Source organism: Barbus barbus (assembly GCF_936440315.1).
Source record: "Barbus barbus genome assembly, chromosome: 21".
NCBI classification, from domain to species: Eukaryota; Metazoa; Chordata; class Actinopteri; order Cypriniformes; family Cyprinidae; genus Barbus; species Barbus barbus.
In genome coordinates, this window is record NC_136749.1 from 4288802 (window position 1) to 4295602 (window position 6801).

Here is a 6801-nt window from a genome sequence, read left to right on the forward strand (position 1 = left end):
GAGAAAGCCAAAGGCGAAAATGGCCATGAAAAACTAGGGAACAAGGAAGACTCTTTGGGAGTAAGGTTGTACATTAGTCAATTAATTTGAAACAGACTATTAACAATTTGTTCGACCAAATGCAATAAATAAAAAGTGATTGCTTTACAATTAGCACCTAAGAAGAGCAACAATGAACAGCTTATCATAAACAGTAAAATATGTCGTTGATAATTCATAGATTGTGTCTAAGCTTCTACCAAGTCACTAAAAGCTAGCAACAATGGTTTAAGCCTAATTTCTGAAGGGGTTTTTGTGTTGTGTTAACGTCTAAGTTAACACAGGGAAGTTAACTGCAGTTTCCCTGAGCCCAGCTCCCGAACGAGTAATTAATTCTTTATTAATTACTAAAGGTTTCACTATATTTTAACTTTAGAATAGGCCTACTGTTTCAGGTTCAAAATAAGGATATTGTACGCCGATTGCTGACCATGCCTGTTTACTTGAGTTTACTGTTTACCTCTTCTGCCCTTACAGAAAAAACACATGAACTTCACATGTGCAAAAACTCATGTGATCACATGTGACCACATGCACATGTGATTTTGCAAATGTGAAATTTAACATGTAAAAACATGTGATTTTGCACATGTGAAATATGTGGATCACATGTGAAACATGTGTTTTGCACATGGGAAATGTGTGCTTTTGGAACATTTGCACATGTGAGTACATGTGAAACACATGTAATCACATGTGAAACACATGTAAATCACATGTGAAACACATGTAAATCACATGTGAAACACATGTAAAACATGTTAAATTTGATCACATGTGAAACATGTTAAATTTCAATTAGAGCCCCATGAGAAACCTATAAGCACATGTGAAACCCATGAGATCACATGTGAAACCTATAAGCACATGTGAAACCCATGAGATCACATGTGAAACCTATAAGCACATGTGAAACCCATGAGATCACATGTGAAACCTATAAGCACATGTGAAACCCATGAGATCACATGTTAAACCTGAAAATTCCCATGTGAAACATATAATTACATGTGAAACGTAAAATTCCCATTAGAGACCCATGGAATAACATTTGAAACCCATCAACAATCTATGTTAAACCTACACCACATGTAAACCTGCAACTTCATGTGAAACCCATGTAAAAATCATTCAGCAAAATACCACAGAAAACGGTAGGCCTACCATGTTCTTTTGTAGGGCCTATAGCCATGTTTCCCAACATTAAAACAAATAATTCAAATTGAGCTTTTATTTCATTTCAAAAATATGCAGTACAAATTGAATGTTTAAAACAAAGCAAAACCAAATTAAAATTATACATTAAAAAAAAAAGCCTCTAAAACGATTATGTATAAGGGCATGTGTGTGTATTGTGTGTTTGTGAACGTGTGTTGTCTCAGTCCTCTGTGCCTCCTTCAGCAGGCATCCTGTTTTGGGATAGAAAAACAATCAAAGATTAGGGCAGTGCAAACACAAGTCTATCCTGATAAACTAAGCAAAGTAAATAGGGTCAATCAGAGCAAATAATGCAAAAGTGCTGCTTCAGGGTGTAACATCTCGGTGCTCTTTGGTTGTTTGGGATAATTAAGATATAAGAACTTAGGAACTCCAAGGCACCCGAAGTAAGTAGAAAAAAGTTAAAAAGCCTTTATTTCATTCATGGCTTAAACATTAAAATTGGTGACAGATCCACCTACGTGTTGGGTAATTTTGGGGTAATAGGGTCAATTTTGATTTCATGATATACGTTTTATTTTAAGGTTGAAAAAACGGTGTTTGAAGCTTTTGATTTTCACAGATGACTGATTTGCTGTGTTCGGATTTAAAGACTGTTAGCTATTAAGCCTATATATTTTTAGTGATATTATTATTATTAATTTGTAATTGTATTGTTAATAGTGTCATTAAATGTTTTGTGAATATGCTATGGAAACAAAAAATGCTGGTGAACAGCAATGTCGTTTTCATCTTGGCTTAAAACAACTGTATAAGAGTGATGCGTCTCTTTTATAAAAAGCACTTTTGACAATTTGTGAATAAATCACAAAATAGACTGAGGAATAGACTGATGTTGGATCATCTGAAGATTACCTTTCTGCTCGTCTCCTCAGATCTTTTAACTTCTGTGCCATGCAGACCTTGATCTCAGTGCCTCCGATGCCTGGGTGTGTCTTTTTGACATGGTCTGTAAGAAATGAGATTGATAATATTCAAATTTGAAAACAAGTTTGGAGTTAGTTGCCAAAGAGAGCCTAAATAATACAATAATCCATACTGTGTAAAACAGATGTCAGTGTTTCATCCAAGAGTGCAAAAGTATTATTTTCATTAGAGTATGACCTCTCTTTGCTTTGGAGATGTGAAAAATAATTTTTTTGTGTGCTAAAGGAGTCATGTGTACTAAAGGAGTCATGAAATGGATAATCAAAATATTCTTGATATATACACATTTAAGAGGTGAGATTAGAAAATGATATTTTTAGTGCAAAACACTTTGCAAACTTTATGAACTCCAGGAACAAAATATAAAATACCAAAACTGCATTTAAAGTGTCAACGATTTTGATTTCTGACCATTAAGGAGAGAATGTACAGTGAAATGACAACGCGACATGATGTGACATAACTGCCAGATTCAAACTGTGCTTTCGCATTATGGTTGGTGCTGAGCCAAAGACGGACGTGCTCAGCACTTTTCATATATCACAACTATTGATGTGCTGCTCCTTTAAGAAAGCAGGTAGAAGAATTACTACACCGTGTTGTTTGTCTCTTCAGACTTGCCGTAGTTCTCAATGCATGCAACAACCCTGAAGCACAGCTGAGCACTTTTCATCATCTTTTACACGTTTTGTCTTCATAACTCTGAAGAACTTATGTCTGTAAGTGATGGTTAAAGTTGCATTTTCATGACAACCTTAATTAAAGACCGTTTGAATTACATATTTGTGTGAAACCTGTTAAAAACAAACTATAAACAATTTATCTTATTTATGCTAGATCATCCATGTGTCAAAGATTCAGCTCTCTAATCAATCAACTTTTGAGCCAGTCCAAAGAAGTATTGAATAAGTATCAAGAAGTATTGAAATAGTACACTTACAAGTATACTACTAGTACAGGGCTTGACGCTTACCTTTTCCCCAAGGAGCACATGTGCTCCTAAGTCAAAAAATTTAGGAGCGCATTAAAAAAATTTAGGGGCGCAATGCAAATTTTTCAAATGAGGTGTTTTAGCTTAATAAGGGGATACAAAGAGACATTTACAAGCACAATTATTTAATTTATCAGAATACAGAAAGTACACAAGGTTTACTTCAGACACTATTAAATAGGCTAATTATTAGTTATAATCCTATTAAACTGTGTCGGTATAAAATTTTCACAATAATCATTGAAACTTTTGTCACGGTATATGTTTTTGTTTTTAAATCACTATATATAATTTCTAAGTGAAAAAAAGTGTTGTCCTCCTAACAGGTTAAATAACTTTATTAAAGATAATTTACTAAAAGACTTTTATAAAAAATACATAAAAATATAAAGTAAACAAGTGTTTCAAGATTAGAGTGCAAAAGATTGTTCAAATGAACGAAAGAACAATAGGTAAGTAAGTCCCATTTGTTAACATTAGTTAAAGCAGGTTAACATTAACTAAAAATGTGCAATAGCTAATTGTTGCAGTAGTTAATATTCTTTGTTAATGTTGATTAACTAACATAGTTGTATTTTTTTATTAATGTTAGCTCCATTGAATTATATTAAGACAACTTTTGATTTTATAATGTATTAATAAAAGTTTAAATTAAGATAGCATTATTAATAAATGCAGTTATTTGTTTTTTTCATGTTAACTAATGGAACTTGTGTTACTGAACAATAATAACGAATCAGTCGTTGATATATAGATAGACCCACTGCTCTCTATTATAGATCAGTGGATGGGCCATGTTTTAGGTTAGAAAAAATGTTTGAAAATAAATAGTCATTAAGTCTTTAAGATTTATTTGATGCTATTGTGAAGACTAAAGCGAATATAAATATCTAAATGACTGTGAGTGTGAAACATTATTTACACAGTTTTAGGAAAGTAGCGCAGCTGATTTGTTTACTGGGTTACCGGGGTAACGGCAGCCTCATTCAGCGCGTCTTCACTTTAACTCGCTCCGCTTTTCTTCTCATCTGTGCTCATTTAAATTAAACCGTTGCCTTTTTAAAGTTCTGTAATCATATGAGGCTGCATCGCAATTTTTCCATAAATAGAATAAATTAATACGTTTGTTATAGGCTACTGTATAAGTTAGGCTGTTTTGTATTCGCACTTGTGCTCCTAAATATATTTTCCAGTTCGCACACATCTATTTTTAGTCGCAAATGCGAGTGAAATGCTCGTACTGTCGAGCCCTGTAGTACACTGATATTTGTATACTTACTACATAAAGTATGCTTAAAAATATACTTGAACTTTACTTAAGTATACTTAATAAAATTAATTTAAAGTATACTTCTTTTTGTAAGGGTAGTTTTTTAGAACCAAAAACAAAAAAGTGCATATTAGATGAAACCATGGTTTTTAGATGTAGTAATGTATTGCTTGTTGAACATAGCTTGACCGATGGAATCTGTACTATAACCACTCACCACGTACTCCTGAATGAGATCTTTAGGGTCCTCATTAAGATAGATACAGAGTCCTTTGATGGCAAGTTCACGAGCTGCATCAATGTCATCCTTAAAAAAATAAGCCAGAGCAGAAAAAGAAAGGTTAGTTACAGACATTACTCAAAACACAATTAAACAAAAGAGCACAATAGGTCTCATTCACTAAAAGTTCATAATTTATATTATGAGTATGGCAAACATGCATGTTATATTCTAGAAAACAGATAATAGCTTGATATTATGATGTGAAACGTAATGCAATTAACATCAAGTACAAAAAATAGAGTATGAATACATGCAAATAATTTCTAGTGTGCTAACCTGAAGCTAAACAATGCATTTTTTAAAATCAGTTTAATCTACTGAACATTTAATGTCATGTCTGATGCAAAATGGGTTAAGGTGGGGTAAATAATGAAGAAAATACAGCTAGACTGACTGCTTTACACCTTATCATATCATGTTGTGTGATTCAATGAAATACTCTTGACCCATAAATTTAGCAGTCTGACAGGCAAACCCAATGGAAAATCATTCACTAAAAATAAAAAATGCATTAAAAACTTTAAGAGAGACCTCACATGGGTCATTTGAATCACCAAATGTTAACATCAGTGCTATCAGCATAGTAAAAACCTTTGGTAAAAACTTGTCCATATGCTGTGCAGACACAGTGGGAGAATGGCAGGTACGTTAACCAGCTGGAACCTAACTTTCCCCTTGAATTAACGTTACTCACCCTCAAGTCGTTTGACAACCCTAGGACATCCGTTCATCTTTGTAACGAGCTTTCTGACTCGCGCCCATAGACAGCAATGTAACTGACATTCAAAGCGCAGAATGTCAGTTACGTTGCTGTCTATGGGCGCGAGTCAGAAAACCTACATACACTGACGGAGCATGGAGCGCTTTTGTCCATTGCTGTGATAAGACAACGGCGACGAACCCCTCCCCCACCTAAATACAAACCTAAAGTCAGTGGAGGGTAGCTCAGAGGTAACACAGATTGTCGAATCTGGTCCTAAAAACACATATCAGTGAACTTGGAAGCAGCGGGTTTTCTGACTACAAAGCACAACAACGTTGACATATTTAAGACATTTTTTTTTAACCAATTTCAATGCTTTACGTTCCATGTAAAGTGCAAAAACGTTTAACGTCAATCTCCATCTCGATATAGTTAAGACTTGTATAATTATTCTTTGTCATAAGGTATTATTAAACCTTGCTCTTATGAAGCATTAATAAATTCAGTTAGGTTTCCCCTTGTTACACATAACGTAACGTTACGTTACGCATTCTTTCCTATCAACCCTCAGCACAAAATTCCGTTAAATATTTATAATCACTGATTCTGAAAATCTAAGTTAACTCTAAACGCTGTGAAATGAACACTTTTTAGCCAATGTTGACGGGCATTAGCCTATTAATCGCCTGATGAAAACTTAGTATCCATTTGTGAGTGATTTAATTGCAGTTTGGAAAATTACGAGTAATATTTAACCTTATAGGCCTAACGTTAAGTTACCTCAAAAAAAAATTCTGCGATTACACTCGACGAAATATGCCGTCGATATGATTTAAAAGCGTGTGGAGCTATCTTAAAACACTATTGTTGCATTTAATCTGACAATGAATGCATTTTTAGTATTATCATACGATTTTTTAAAATGAAATTCTTACCTTTTAACGAGCTTTGGAAACATGTCAGTCAGTCCCCTCAAGTGTGCTTTCCCAGACCAACGGTTCTGCTTTTCAAAGCGCATGAGCGGATGCTCTCGTGCACGTTGCTCCCGCGTAAATGATAAGAGAACTTCACAAAACTGAATTAGATTAATTGTACACAATGGAATTAAATTGAGAAGAAAATGTAAAGTAATCGTGTGACATGAGCTCATTTTAATTAAGTAAATCAAACAGCAGAAAAAAATAATTTTACGTGATCACCATTTGTTGGAAATCTGAATCAATTTGAACATTTTCTTGCAAAGTGATTATATCATGTTTTGATGACTGTTGAATTTCATTTAGACTTTACACAATAAAATTATGTTTGCATCTCAAACATAAATTTATTAAGTAGACTGTAAGTGTATTGTTTAAGTGAATTCAGTAAAA

The 6801-nt window shown here is 33.7% G+C and overlaps 1 long non-coding RNA gene across 1 annotated transcript; it reads right to left on the bottom strand.

Moving 5' to 3' along the window:
- Nucleotides 1-1257: 1257 nt before the first annotated feature.
- On the bottom strand, nt 1258-6462 carry LOC306886960. The gene is made up of 4 exons (XR_013785654.1): nt 6367-6462; nt 4663-4752; nt 2113-2206; nt 1258-1448 (listed from the first exon to the last, which is right to left on the bottom strand). It is a non-coding gene; the product is annotated as an uncharacterized lncRNA (long non-coding RNA).
- Between the last annotated feature and the right edge of the window lie 339 nt (nt 6463-6801).